Source organism: Paramormyrops kingsleyae, chromosome 15, assembly GCF_048594095.1.
Source record: "Paramormyrops kingsleyae isolate MSU_618 chromosome 15, PKINGS_0.4, whole genome shotgun sequence".
In the NCBI taxonomy this organism is placed as follows: Eukaryota; Metazoa; Chordata; class Actinopteri; order Osteoglossiformes; family Mormyridae; genus Paramormyrops; species Paramormyrops kingsleyae.
In genome coordinates this window covers 691,547-706,540 of record NC_132811.1, presented here as the reverse complement: position 1 = coordinate 706,540, position 14,994 = coordinate 691,547, and the positions used below count along the sequence as shown (strand labels likewise).

Sequence of the window (14,994 nt, the reverse complement as noted above, 5' to 3'; positions counted from 1 at the left end):
CAGAGTAGGTCCTACTTCAGTCTGCTTGAGGGTGACCAGATAATCCACGTCAGGGAGGACACTCTGAGCTAGGACGGGAATTGTAAATTACCATTTCAATTAAAAGGACCTGGATTGCGCTTGAGTTTTTGCTGTGTGCTGATTGGTCAGTCTCCTATAATCATGCATGTGTCACTAATGCTAATGTGAAACAGCTGGATGAGTCTTTCAGTCAAGGACACAAACCAGTCAAAGCACAAGAAGAGCTGAACTATTTAGCCGAGCACAGGAGCCTTTCAATTTGAAAGTAGTTTGTAAAACCCGAAGTAACTCAAAGTGTCTCCCTGACATGGATTATCTGGTCGCCCTAGTCTGCTTGAGGGTGCCCTCATTTCACAAATATCCTTAGTTGACTTGATAGTGTTACTGTTGACAGTGTGATAACCATTTACTAGCTTGTAATGTATTTGGCTTTTTAAAAGTCTCCCTGTTCAGCCAACTCCATGTATTTAGCTGTATTTTGGTCAAGTTCAATGGACTGAAGTGGTTTATGCAGGTTAAGAGTTGAAAATGTGTGTTTATTCAATTTCCTCATTGTGTCATAGTGGTGTCTTGCTGTCTGGATTGTTAACATATAGTTGAACCAGGCATTCACACTTAAACTCACAAATGTACACATAGTGAGACATTTAATTCACTAACCATCCATCCACCTATTCATCCACCCTGCCATTACTAACATTTATTATGAACCAAGAATTTTTCATTTCTCATTGTGCAAGTGGGTTACACAAGTGCAACTGCAATTTAGTTGCAGCTTCTGTAACACAAGATAGATATTTACATACCTATCACAACATGCATAGTATAAAATAAATTCTTTATGCATATTATGCTGTTGATGCACTGTAGTAGTAATGCAAAAGTTCAGTCATTCAATCAGCATTCAGTGTTCAGTGGGTGGAGGGATAATGCAGTGGCTATCAGCAGTGTTCAGTGGATGTAGGGATGAGGCAGTGCCCCATCAGTAGTGTTCAGTGGATGGAGGGACGTGGTGGTGCCCCATCAGCAGTGATCAGTGGATGTAGGGATGAGGCAGTGCCCCATCAGCAGTGTTCAGTGGATGGAGGGATGTGACATTGCCCCATCAGCAGTGTACAGTGGATGGAGGGATGTGGCATTGCGCCATCAGCAGTGTTCAGTGGGTGAAGGGATGAGGCAGTACCCCATCAGCAGTGTTCAGTGGATGGAGGGATGTGGCGGTGCCCCATCAGCAGTGTTCAGTGGATGTAGGAATGAGGCAGTGCCCCATCAGCAGTGTTCAGTGGATGTAGGGATGAGGCAGTGCCCCATCAGCAGTGTTCAGTGGATGGAGGGATGTGGCAGTGCCCCATCAGCAGTGTTCAGTGGATGTAGGCATGAGGCAGTGCCCCATCAGCAGTGTTCAGTGGATGGAGGGATGTGGCGGTGCCCCATCAGCAGTGTTCAGTGGATGTAGGGATGAGGCAGTGCCCCATCAGCAGTGTTCAGTGGATGGAGGGATGAGGCGGTGCCCCATCAGCAGTGTTCAGTGGATGTAGGGATGAGGCAGTGCCCCATAAGCAGTGTTCAGTGGATGGAGGGATGAGGCGGTGCCCCATCAGCAGTGTACAGTGGATGTAGGGATGAGGCAGTGCCCCATAAGCAGTGTTCAGTGGATGTAGGGATGAGGCGGTGCCCCATAAGCAGCGTTCAGTGGATGTAGGGATGAGGCATGAAAATGGTGCACAAACTCGGCACTTGTCTCAACACAATCATTCTGCAGCAGCTGATTGGGAAACTGAGCCTGCTGGGCCTGAACACCTGTCTTTGAAATTGGATCTTGGACTTCCTGACTGATCCAGTCTGGATCAGTAGCAGCACTTCCAGCACCACCACACTGAGCACTGGACTCCCCAGTGCTGTGTGCTGAGTCTAGTGCTGTTCACGCTACTGACTCATGACTGTGCAGCAATGCACAGTTTGAATCACATCGACTGTGGGGGGTCTCATCAGTAAAACTGATGAGTCAGCATGCAGAGAGGAAGTGCAACGACTATCAGACTGGTGCAGAGTTAACAACCTACCTCTGAATGCAAACAAAACAAAAGAGATGGTTGTTGACTTCAGAAGAACACAGCGTGGCCACTCTCCGCTGCACATCAATGGCTCATCCGTGGAGATAGTCGAGAGTACCAAATTCCTTGGTGTCCCTCTGGCGGAGAACCTCTCCTGGTCCCTCAACACCAGCTTCATAGTGAAAAAAGTGCAGCGGCATCTCTACTTTTCATGGAAGCTGAGAAAAGCCCACCTCCCATCACCCATCCTTACAACATTCTGCAGGGGAACCACTGCGAGCATCCTGAGCAGCTGCATCGTGGTCTGCTTTGGGAACTGCGAGCATCCTGAGCAGCTGCATCGTGGTCTGCTTTGGGAACTGCGTCGCCTCAGATCGCAAGACCCTACAGTGGATAGCGAGGACAGCTGAGAAGATCATTGGAGTCTCTCTCCCCTCCATCACGGACATTCACACCCCACACTGCATCCACAAATCCACCAACATTGTAGATGACTCCACCCACCCCTCACATCTTTTCACCCTCTTAGCATCTGGAAAAAGGTACCGGAGCATCCAGGCCTTTACAACCAGACCCAGAAACAGTTTCTTCCCCCATGCTGTCAAACTACTGAACTCTCAGGGACTGATCTGATACCACAGACACACACACACACACACAACATGCACACACACACACACACAACATGCACACACACACAACACACAACATGCACACACACGCAACATGCACACACACAGACACACACACAAACACAACATGCACACACACACACAACACACAACATGCACACACACAGACACACACACACAACACACAACATGCACACACACACACACACAACATGCACACACACACACACACACAAAATCATTAATACTATTAATTGTAAATGATTATTTATTATTACTGTTTATTACCTCAATGAATAACGACAGTGTTTTCTGCCTGTATTTCTCCTATGGTCTCTCCAGGTAAAAATGTTTACAATCACTATTTACTTTATTGGTACCTCATTATTGCACAACCAAACCTTATCAGTATTGGGTTCACTGTGCTGTTTCTACTTCTCGGTGTCAGCTGTCCTGTTTTTTTGCACCGTCCTGCAATGTTTGCACATAATGCACACTGTGCACTCTATGTCGTTAGGTTATGTGTTAGTCTTGTGTTCATTTATGTAGCACCTTGGTCCGAGAGAAACGCTGTTCTGTTTTTAATTGTGTAGTGTAGTGTACTGTAAGTGTGTATGGTTAAAAATGACATTAAAGACCGACATGACTTGACTTGAGTTGACTTACTGGGAAGGTGATGGATATGTATGCATCAGCTTTTCTATTATCCATCCAGGGTCGCAGCTCTCTGGTTCTTAATAGTATTAATGGTATAATGGCAAGACAATGTAAGTGAAGTACATGAATTCATGTGTCTGACAGTGTTTATTTAGGATTTCTAACAATATGTGAAAGGACATTACACTGGAACTCAAACTGCTCTTTGTCATATTAAAATGTGATGCAAAACTTTACAGGAACAGGCATCTTAACTGTCTTCTTCCTCATTTGTAGGACTTCTGTTACCACACACTTATAAAGAGGAACCCAAGAAGTTGACTCAGTATAGTAGCTAGTTTTTAGATGTAACATAATACATGTACGATCATCTCTGACTTTAATCCTAAGCTACAAAAGGTTTGCCTTGAATTTGTCTTGAATTGCAGGTAAGATGCTGTTTTCATTAATGCTTTTTCTGTGTTACTCTTGGATGTAAATGCAGGCCTATACACCCCGGAATAGAAACAGAAGTTTGCCTTTGGAGTTTTGCTTTAATCTCTTTCAATTTCTTAATAGATGATGGCACGCAACAGTACAAGTTCCAGTGGACTGACAACTGTTACTGAAGGCCAAGACAACGGACAAAGACCAGAAACTGTTGCACTGATAGTGTGTCTGCCTCTGCTTGTGTTTGTAGTTTTAGTTCCATTGCTGGGATATATTATCCATCGTAAAATCAAACACATTTCACGCTCAGAACAACTCCCTAAAATGGAGGGAGCGTCTCAGCAAACACCCGACTCACATTACATTGCTGCTCCGGCTCTGGTAGCTCCATCTACTGTACAAAATCCCATCTATGAGAATGTCCACAGAGGATTTCAAGATGTTTCTCCCAAAAGGCAATATAATCCAGCCACTTCAGTAATGCCAAGGTATGTGCATTTTTACACAAACATTAACTTTGCATTTATATATTTTCGTTCACCTTCAGTAAGCACCTTTTTATCTTGGGCTTCCTGGAAATTGTATTTATACGGGTCACTAAAACGAGTAACTTGTCTTTTTAAATTTTCCAATAATACCTTTCAAATTATTATATGCGCACACAAGCAACTAGTAAGCGATAACGTTAGAAAGCATTATCATGATTTATCTTTGCAGTGGGCATGATGACGATCCGTACATGAACTGTGATGTCGCAGATGAAGCAGTTTACAGCAATGATCCATCTTTCCAATGTGAATACAACATCGAAGACGACTACGTTGTTCCTGACACTTTATAGGTGTCACATAATTATATGTTTGTAGCTGAACATATATTTAGGCCTACATCAGGTTTCTAAAAAGGAATACAACACTGCATTTTGTCATTTCTTGGGAAAAAGTGGCTGTAGACCATCTACGAAATTTCCCTTCATCGTCTTGTCTTGTCTCATCTCATCTCAGTTCCCATCTCTGATCACTTATCCAGTACCGGGTCGGGGGAATATAGAAGTATTATTATATATTTTTCCCTTTTTGTGGATCGGTAAAGACAACGTGCCAAATGAATGTTTTTAAGTTTTGCTTTCCTTCCCGAAACACTCAGCAATTTCTTTCAATTTTAAGGAACTAAAATCTGTGTTTTGCACGTGCCAGCGTTCTTCCATGTCATTTAATGAGCTGTTTTTTTTTATAAGTGCTTCGTTGTCACACTGGATTTACAGGACTGCAAAAAAAAATATCTGAAACTGCCCATATAGTAATATTATTGGGACAACTATATATCCAGCGTCAATAAATGACTGTAAAACCCAGGAAAGAATTCTTCCTGCTGTTTTGCTATTCGAAGTTTTGATTCAAGTTTTCAAATTTAGTTTATTATAAAACACCTTTTCAAAAAGCGTGCTTCTGTACAAAATTATGAAAGAGAAAGCTGCGGTGTTGTGGTGAATAAGACATTTCAACAACATGCAATTGTGTGGTTTTTAACTACAGCAAATAATCGAGTCCATTAGACTATGGTTTGATTTGAATGTGGGAGGGGTTTTGCAGCATGTAAAACGTTTTATTTACTTTCGGTTCGTTCATAAACACGCTGTAGCCCTCTTTGGCTTCTTTGATGAGCTGAAGGCGCCATCTTGTGGACTCTTACAAATGAACCCATTCCCTGCTTCAGCATGCAGTTTGTGACGTGTTGTGTGTTGAAGATCCAGCCCACTGTCTGGTACTAACCTTGTACGAGGCTTTTCATCTTTTTTATAGATGTTGTCTGTGCACACACGTGTATTCCTTACATCATTAACTATAAACTCCCTCTGCAGGCTCAGTAAATTGGTAAAAGGATCCTGTCTCCTGGCTGGAGATCGTCACCAAAAACTTCTTTCTACTTACAGTTTTTCTCAGTTGCTTTGGTGTATTTCTCACAACAGACTTAACATTTGCATAACAGCGAGTGCAATTCTCAAAACACAAAATATCATGGATGACCAGCAAAAGAAGGTATCCTCTTCAAAATACTTAGTCCATGCCTCAAAAACAAGGATTTATATCATTGAATATGTCAGTGCCATCAAAATTCCAAGTCCGTGAATCATCGTCCATGGACATGTGAGCCAAAATATAAAGTCATGTTATCAATATAAAATTGGCACAATGTAAACATTTTCTGACACAAAACCTCTGAATGACAAGGGCAGGAAACATAAAAATAAAAAACACTGATTGCGGGAGATTGATTCAAGAAGAATATTTTATTGATTGCACTGGTATATGGTGATATACCATGCACTGCGATTGCAGTCTAGCAAAAAAATGCATTTCAATGCTTTATGCATAACATATGAAATGAAACAAAAAACAATTACAAAATCAAAAAGGGGAACAATATATACAGACTGAAACTCTAAATGCTTTCTATAGTTGCAGGTGATCCTGTTTATTGGGCCACATGTTCTCATCCACATTACAACGTATTTCTTCCTGTGCAATGCAGCGTGAAGAGATCCTCCTAGAATGTCTTATCCAGCCTCTGCGGGAGCCTGCTGCTATATCCCCACATGAAGCTTCCATGGCAGCAAGCAGTGTCATTTGTGTATGTGGGTTACGGTCATATACCTTCCACCTCCAAGCTGAGAAGAACTCCTCAACTGGGTTGAGGAATGGGGAATATGGTGGTAGGATTTCCATCAGCATCCTGGGGTGGTTGGCAAACCATTGCCTAATTGGGTTGGAGTGATAGAAACTCTCATTACCACAAATGATCACATACTTTGGTACATTTTCCTGACCAATCTCCTTTTCAGGAATGAGATCCCTATAGAGGGTGTTCAAGAAGGTCAGCAGATGTTGGGTGTTGTATGGCCCCACAAGAGGGATGCGAGTGTGGACCCCATTGCCCGAAATAGCCGCACACATGGTGATGTTCCCACCCCAAAACCTGGCATATCAACAGTAGCTCTCTGTCCAATCAGATTACACCCACGTCTCCTTCCTTTGGCCAAGTTGAAGCCAACCTAATCCATGTATATGAAAATGGTGCAGGAATCATTAGTATTGTAAATACATACCAAAAAAGTTTTTTAGAAACCTATAAAATACACTTGATAGCCAATGATATCTTGTTCAACACTTTTGACTGCAATGACTTACACAATGACAAAATGACAAGTTTGTCTGGAGTGTAAGACTATGCAAAAGAGGGCTAGCACAGTGCATTTTGATCATCATGATATAAGCAACCGCTGATGTATGATATAGCTGAGAATTGCACATAAGCATCTGCCTGAGTGTAGTAAAGCAATTGCAAAATGACGAAAACAACCAGAAATTGTTGTTATGATGTGCGCGACTGATTAGAGGTTGTGGGAAATGAACGAGCAGTTTTGAGAACTTCAATTCTGTTGTGAGAAATGCATCAAAGCAACTGAGAAAAACTGTAATTTCTCTGTCATGATTTTACAGCCCCTCAGTGACGTTTAAGTGCCATAGACGTTGTTTTTTTTACATTTTGCGTTTCAGAACCTTTTTTTATTATTATTATTCCAAGTACAGAGAAGTACAAGGAATTTCTTTTGGTGTGGGTGGTGTCATGACATTAGCAAATTAAACACACAACTAAATATCTAAAAGTAAGATACAAGGACAAATAAGTAGAATAAGGCAAAAAAATAAGTCTTTTACAGGAGATGTGTAATGATGAGGCGAGCATGTAGACAATATAAATAAAGAAATATATAGATAAATGGGTGTAGGTCCTTTCTGTGTGGAGTTCACACACTCTCCCCATGTTCACGTGGGTTTCCGCCAGGGGCTCCAGTTTCCTCCTATGGTCCAGAAGCATGCAGGGCAAGTTGATTAGCGAGTCTAAATTGGCCCTGTAGTTGTGTGAGTGTGGCTGAGTGATGCGCCCTGTGGTGTGTTGGGGACTCCCCAGGATTGGTCCCTGCCTGCGCCCACTGTTCCCGGGATAGGCTCCGGTCTCCCTGTGACCCCAGTTGGGATTAAGAGGGTACGGTAATGGATGTATGGATGGAAATGGATGGATGTAATATGTAAGCAGCTTGGATTTGGTGCAGACGAGTCTATAAGTTAATGAAGCTTGAGCAGTGGGTGGTTAGAATATGAGACAGTTTCTCATGGATCCTTATTCAGAAGGGTGACTGCCTGGGGGCAGAAGCTGTTATGGTGACGGTTTGTCCTTGTGCTCAGGACTCTTATTCTCTGCTTTCGCTGGGATGGAAGACGCCGGAAAAGGGAGTGACTGGGATGTAGGGGGTCAGACATTATTTTTTTGGCTCTGTTCCTCACCCTAGATGAGTACAGGACTTCGAGCCGAGGGAGCTGACAGCCAATGGTCATCTCCGCACATCACACTATGCACTGTAGTGTCCTCTTAGAGTGCAATGTTGCAGAGCCAAACCAGACACAGATGGAGGATGTAAAAGATGATTCTGCTGCAGCCGTGTAGAACTTAGCCATGAACTCCTGTGACAGTTTAATTATAACGGTAGTCTATGACCAAAGTAGGTGTTGGGGGGGTTTTCTGGAAGTCACTGATCATTTCCACCATTTTTTTGTGTGTTCAAGTCTAATTTGTTTGCATCACACCATGACACCAGTCGATTTACTTCCTCTCTGTAGTTGTGGACTCATCCCCATTTTTTATGATATTGTCTGCAAACTCGAGGAGTTTTACAGAGTGATCTTGTGAGATACAGTCATTGGTGCACGAGCAGTAAAGCAGGGGAGAGAGAACACATCCATGTGGGGCAGCGGTGCTGGGAAGGGTGGGATCTGAACTGTGTGCAGAGTGCCTGGGCCAGTTTGGGTCCCATTGAAGGCATATATGCAGGACACAGGAGTAGATCGACATTATCTGGGAGTCTTAGTCCGGCTACAAGAAATTCAGTTTAGTACGATTTCAGTCAGACTAATGTGTTTACACACACTTTAAAAGTCTGGTTTTAGTCAGACTAACACAATAAGTTGATTTTCTTCGTGTGCATGTAAACATACTGATTGTGATGGGTGGGCTTGTGGGGTCCTTTGAAGAGACAGCTGGCAGTGGGGGAGGGGGACACAGGCAAGGTGTTGCAAGATGACTGTGGTCAGGTTTGGAGGAGGGGGTGTCACTCCTTTGTTTCTCAGGTTTTGTGTAGAAGTTGTTTAGCTGGTTTGGCTGTGAAGGGTCAGTGATTGGCAGTTTTGGTTTGAAGTTTGTGATAGTGTGGAAGAACAGCCATCAGACGAAAGATACTCCTCTAGTTTGTCCCTGTATTTGTGTTTCGCAGCTTGAGTGCCTTATTGAGAGCACGCTTGGCCTTCTTGGACTCCACTTTGTCGCCACTCCTATGGGCCTCTTCTGTGGCGAAGCATAGTCTCTCCAACTGAGCCGTGCACCGAGGTTTGCTGTTATTGTATTTATACATGGACTTTGTTGGAATACAATTCTCTTCACAAAAGCTGTGTAGCAGGCGTCTGCTTCAGCTTAATCAGCCAGGTTGCTGTTTGTGGATTGTGTCAGTCACTGGAGTCTAAAGTCCTTCAGAGCATCTGTGGCGGCAGTGGAGCCTGTTCCTGGGAGGACAGGGCTGGATAAGAGACTGCAGGAGAAACCTGGAAGAAATGGAAAAAAGGTGCCTGTTTGGCACAAAATGCATTTAAATTACCACCAAAAAGGCACCCAGATGTCCTGCTGCTGAGCTCGATTCGATGCCTCACAAGCTGTGCGTTTAGTCCTTTTACACTAGCATTGGTTCTATAGTATGAAAAAGGTGTCATTATTGTTTAAATGACACCTTTTTTGGTAAAGAGGCAGTGAAAAATACTGAAAGGAAAAGAGCACGAATGAAATGATGTGGTCTGGCATCATTTCCCGGCACTGACTCTCCCTTCTCTTTACTTTCTTCGCTTTCAGTAGCGTTTCTGCCCACATTACAAAGTGTCTGTCTTACCGTGTGTTTCTACCAGCATCCCATCCAGGATCTTCTCCAGTCTACGATGGTTTTTCATCAGGAACAACCACCTAGCCTGACCTCCTAATGTCCTTGAAGTCAAAGACACTTCTTGCAACACTGGTCTTCAGCTTTAGTCATCCTCTGTTGAAGTGCACTGTTGTTTCCTCTCCTTACTAAGTCCTGACTGATCTTCTTTCTTTAAGATCATCTCAACAGAACATCAAGGGTACCAGTTGCTACCTGTGAAATTAGCCCCAGCACTAGTGGCTCTTTGGATGTCAAATTCCACTTGTTAATAGACACACTAACGTTCATTACATTCACATTTCACAGTTAGCAGATGCTTTTGTCCAAAGTGAGGCACATATGATGCAGATATCACATTACAAACATACAGATGTAAGCCATCTAGGCTTATGTGCAGTTAAGCTGATCATCTGATGACTGCCCAGTAGAGAGAGTATCAGATAAAGAGCTACACGACACCTTTCAAATGCAGCAAGAACCTAAGACAACTGTCAAAATCAAAAGTCATTTGGAGAGACACAGGATATGACATAATTTTGGGTAACCAGGTGTGCTGCCACATTTTAGACAGACAGACAGACAGACAGACAGACAGACAGATAGATAGATAGATCCCCAGGACTAATCCTTGGAGGACACATGTTATCTGATCTGGTTTGGACACCTTCGCACCCAAAAACTTGATCTAACTGATTGGTAAGAGTCAAAGTTTCTCAGACCAGTCCCCACGATACCAAGCTGAGAAGGGGTAGGCAGGAGGAAGGCTACGGAAATGACTAGAAGAATCAGTCAGGAGGACAGTCTCAGCTGAATGTATGGCTCTGAAACCAAACAAGATCCAGGAGATTGTTCTCTATGAGAAAGCCAGACTTCACCTAATGTTATCCAACATAACTGAAATGTTGGTATTAGCAGTGAGATTACACACACCTGCTTAAATGTAGTGAATGTGCCAGTCATCAGTGTAGGAGAGACAGCTTGGAGCAGATGAGGGGACAGTGTCCAGAAGACAGAGAGTGAGTCTGTTGGAGAGAAGCTGAGAGACACTGGAGGTTGTGAGTCGTTAATGAGGGGAGTGATGGACTATGTGCAGAGGAGGTTTATATGAGAATTTGGCTGCAGAGAACCAGCTGCCAATAGCTGCCACCCTCTCATAGAAGTAATTGGCAAAATCATCAGCAGTCGGCATGATGGGCAGACGAGGGTGATGAAAGTGATCATTTGTGTGGGTCTGAGGTAATCGTGATGTTATCATGGTAGTAGGAGGTTTTAGCAGCAGCAATGGAAGGTGAGAAAGATGATAGAAATGACTCATACTCAGCCAGAACCTCGAGATGTCTTGTTTTGTTGTCTTGGGATGTCAACACCATTATATGGCTTTCGGCACTGCGGCAGATGGTCAGGTGATGCCAGCAAACGAAGACACACTCGCTGCCACCTCATCCCATGCCGACTTCACCTCCATTGGTGGAGTTGGGGCTCCCGTAGATGATGTGCTTGTGCCTTTTTATTTGGCGAATGAGCACGTCCTTTCCGAAAAACCGATCTGGGCCCAATCCCGAACTACACCCTCCATTCTCCACCTTCATTACAAGTCAAACTCATGCTTAGTCACCCTCACGACAGGCCCTATGCACTAAAACGGAAGGAAATTTTAGCAAGAATGATCTGAGACAGACTCCCCCTCGCCCCGCCTTTTCAGTCTTCTTTACAGGGAAGAGGAAATGCGTTATGTGGTGATGTGACAAAGAGGTTACTTGAAGACGTTGTATTGTTCTTTTCTTGGTAATGCATAATATACAGTATAAAACCAATAAGTTTATCCTCTGCGAGAAGATGACAGTTAAGTGGCTTATTACACAGTGACTAAATAATCTGAAGTTTGTACACGTTTTGAGTTCATTTTATATAACACACACAAACCCAGTAGTCCCCCCGTATCAGCTAGTGGTACGTTCCAAGCCTTTCCACGAATGGCTGAAACCACAGATAATAGAAAACCATCCGCGGACACCATATATAGCATGTATATTATTATAATGGACAGGCATTACCGTCAGACCTATTCATCTCATGAAAAGAATCTACTTCAAGAACGTGACATTCATAACATAACATGTGTTTAAACATTCAGTAGTATTATGTTAATAGTAACTTTTATTTTAATATGTAATTGTGTTCTTACATTTATATGACAATACATCATCCTCAACATTTTTTTCACGCAGTTCTGTTTCCCGTGTGCGAAGCATTGTGGGGTATTGAAGTGGTTGGGGAGCTGTGTAGGCCTTTACCGCTGCTGACTCGCTTCATGAGGGCATAACAGGCCACTCCCCCTTTGAGACACACTTCAATATGGCGACGGTTTAGGGAACGCACAAATGAAGGCGGAGTGGTGAGGCGGAGTGTGTAGGGGCCGGTTTGGGATTGGGCCCTGGTTTTCCAGGTAAATACACTGTTAGAAAAGCAATCCGCTGTCCTCCTCCCTTTTAAAGGTGAGTTGACGTGCCATTGTAATTGGTTTATTGCATGTTACACCCCAAACACACTTCTGAGTAATTAAAAGAGTTAGAGAACCTTTTTGCACCTTGCGCTGACGAGAAGTCTATTTTTTCCACCGTAAAAATAGCAAAATGGATTTGGATACTCTCATACATGTTACGCTTTGTGCCAGATCGTCAAAAGAGAGCCCTAAGACTGTTGAATATAGAGTATACCTACAACAGCAGCTCCTCCAAAACATTGAAGAAATGTACAGTTCAGGACAGCTCATATAGATTCCATATTTTTTGATATTCTTGGACTGATGAAGTGGAAATTTACTTCTTTTGCGAAGTTGGTTTCATATTTATGTGGAAGTAAGCAAACCCTGTGAAGGTGCCAGAGTTTTCTGGGGTGATGGTGAATACTGCAGGTTTCATTATCAGTGTGAGTCCATATTGGGCAGGAAGGTGCCGCAGCCCCCCAGCTTCAGGCCCAACTCATCTCACCTCTCAACTCATATTAATTATAATACCAGACCTCTAAAAACCAGTATTCGTACTCAGTATTTTAGTATTTTAGTATAAATTTTTATTTTAGTATAAATAGTATTTTTAACAGCATGTATCACAAATATCATTTACAAGTGCAATAACACCAAAAATAGTACACCCTAGATGGGATACTAGTCCATCACAAGCCACGCACACACACACAGAATCACACACTACAGGCTATTCAGAAACTCCATGTTTTTGACTGAAACATGGGGAACGTCTAAACTCACACACATATATACACGCAGTGGTGCTGATGAGACATTATTTATTCTTAAACAACTTTGCATCATCCCTGAACAGAGTAACATGGACATAAAGGCTGTTAACTCTAGAAGGAGGAGATACATTTCATTCCGCTTCCTTATTAAGCATGGACCTGCTTATAATGAGGAATGCCAGCCGGCAGGGTCACACACATGCTTTGTAATGATGGTGGCCATTTATTTTAAATGTTAGTAATGAAATCAGTATATATATGTGTGTGTGTGTGCGTGTGTGTGTGTGTGTGCGTGTGTGTGTGGATTTAGTGTATCACCTCAATATGACATGTATAAGCATGCAGTTAAGGATTAACTAATGATTTACAAAACCTTTAGAACATTTATAAATGATTCAAAGGGGAAATTATCATAAACCAATCATGGTAACACTTTTGTTAAAGCTGTCACCTATAATACAACAACAACAACAAACAAATTTATTTTGGTATAGCACATTATCACAACATTACATCGTCTCAAAGCGCTTTACAGCATCCCCACCCAAAGCCCCCAGGGAGTAAGCCATAGGTGACACTGGCAAGGAAAAACTCCCGAGAAGTAAGAAACCTTGGGAGGGACCAGACTCAAGGGGGAGCCCATCCTCATAATGTATTATAACCCTCGATACCAAGAATTAATAAAGGATACAGCATCTTCTATTAACAGTCATTAGTTATTAAAGTGTTAATTATAATACTTCCTAAGCGCTCCAAAGAAGCTCTCATGTATAATGCACTATAGATACCTTCATGATGCATTATAAGTAAACCTTCATGATGCATTATAAGTAACATAAGGTAAAGTAAGGCTCACTTTATGACGTCTATAGTGCATTATAGATGACAGCTTCACTGGAGTTTTTTAAGTATTTTAATACTATAATGCATTAGGACTGTAAATGGAAGGTGCTATATGCTTTATTAATAGATGACCTATAAATGTATACAAGTCGCTTACGAACCTTTTGCACCCCCCAATCTAAAGTGTAAACAATTCATCACATCATCACAGGTAAATATTTTACACACCATTTATAGATTTACCGTAAGATTTCTTGCATGAGCGAATGAGCCAATTTGGCGTCTCTGTGCTGCAATCCCGCTAGCCAGGGGCAGATTAACGCACAGGCTAGATATGGCTTAAGCCTAGGGGCCCCACGTGTGCCAGCCTGCAAGGGGGCACCCATTGGCGCGGAGGGGGGCGGGATTGGGGGGTCCACAGACTACTGTAGCCTAGGGGCCACTGTACACCTTAATCCACCCCTGCCGCTAGCTAAAAACTAAGAAGGCTCATCCGTAGCCGTGGCCGGTGAAATCACTCTAGAGACACTATAATGCAAATTTGGGGTTTTTATTCCCTGTATCGACACTTATTTAAGTTGCCAAAATAAGAAGGCTTTTCCAGGAAACAAATAAATCTGGTGTATCCACATTTTTAAGGCACAAACGCCCGATGTCTCACTGCTACCAAGAGCTGCAGCTGTACTGCTCATATGCACAATAAATCATAAATAAATCACCTGGTCACATAGCTATGAAACAGCAGCGTTAGCCTGGGTTAGCTTTTTCACTGGTTTATCAGCAGAATAATAGCATAACATTATGAAGGTATCTATAATGCATTATTGGTGACAGCTTTAAGTAATGTGTTATCATGATTTGTTTATGATCATTTCCCCTCATAAGCATTTATAAATGTTTATTCAGGTTTTGTAAATAAGTATAGGTAACCCTTAACTGCATGATTTTTGCTTATAAATGTATTATTAAGAATTTGTAAATGATCTGGGGTGAGTTTCCCGAAGCGTTCTTAACGCTACGTCGTTCTTAAGTTCTGTGTTAAAAGATAGAACTAACGAACGACGTAGCGTTAAGAAGG

General features: G+C 42.6%; 1 long non-coding RNA gene across 1 annotated transcript; it reads left to right on the top strand.

Moving 5' to 3' along the window:
• The first annotated feature begins 3,657 nt into the window (after window positions 1-3,657).
• On the top strand, window positions 3,658-5,302 carry LOC111855631 (uncharacterized). Its single transcript, XR_002840940.2, has 3 exons — window positions 3,658-3,792; window positions 3,923-4,281; window positions 4,511-5,302. It is a non-coding gene; the product is annotated as an uncharacterized lncRNA (long non-coding RNA).
• The last annotated feature ends 9,692 nt before the right edge of the window (window positions 5,303-14,994 follow it).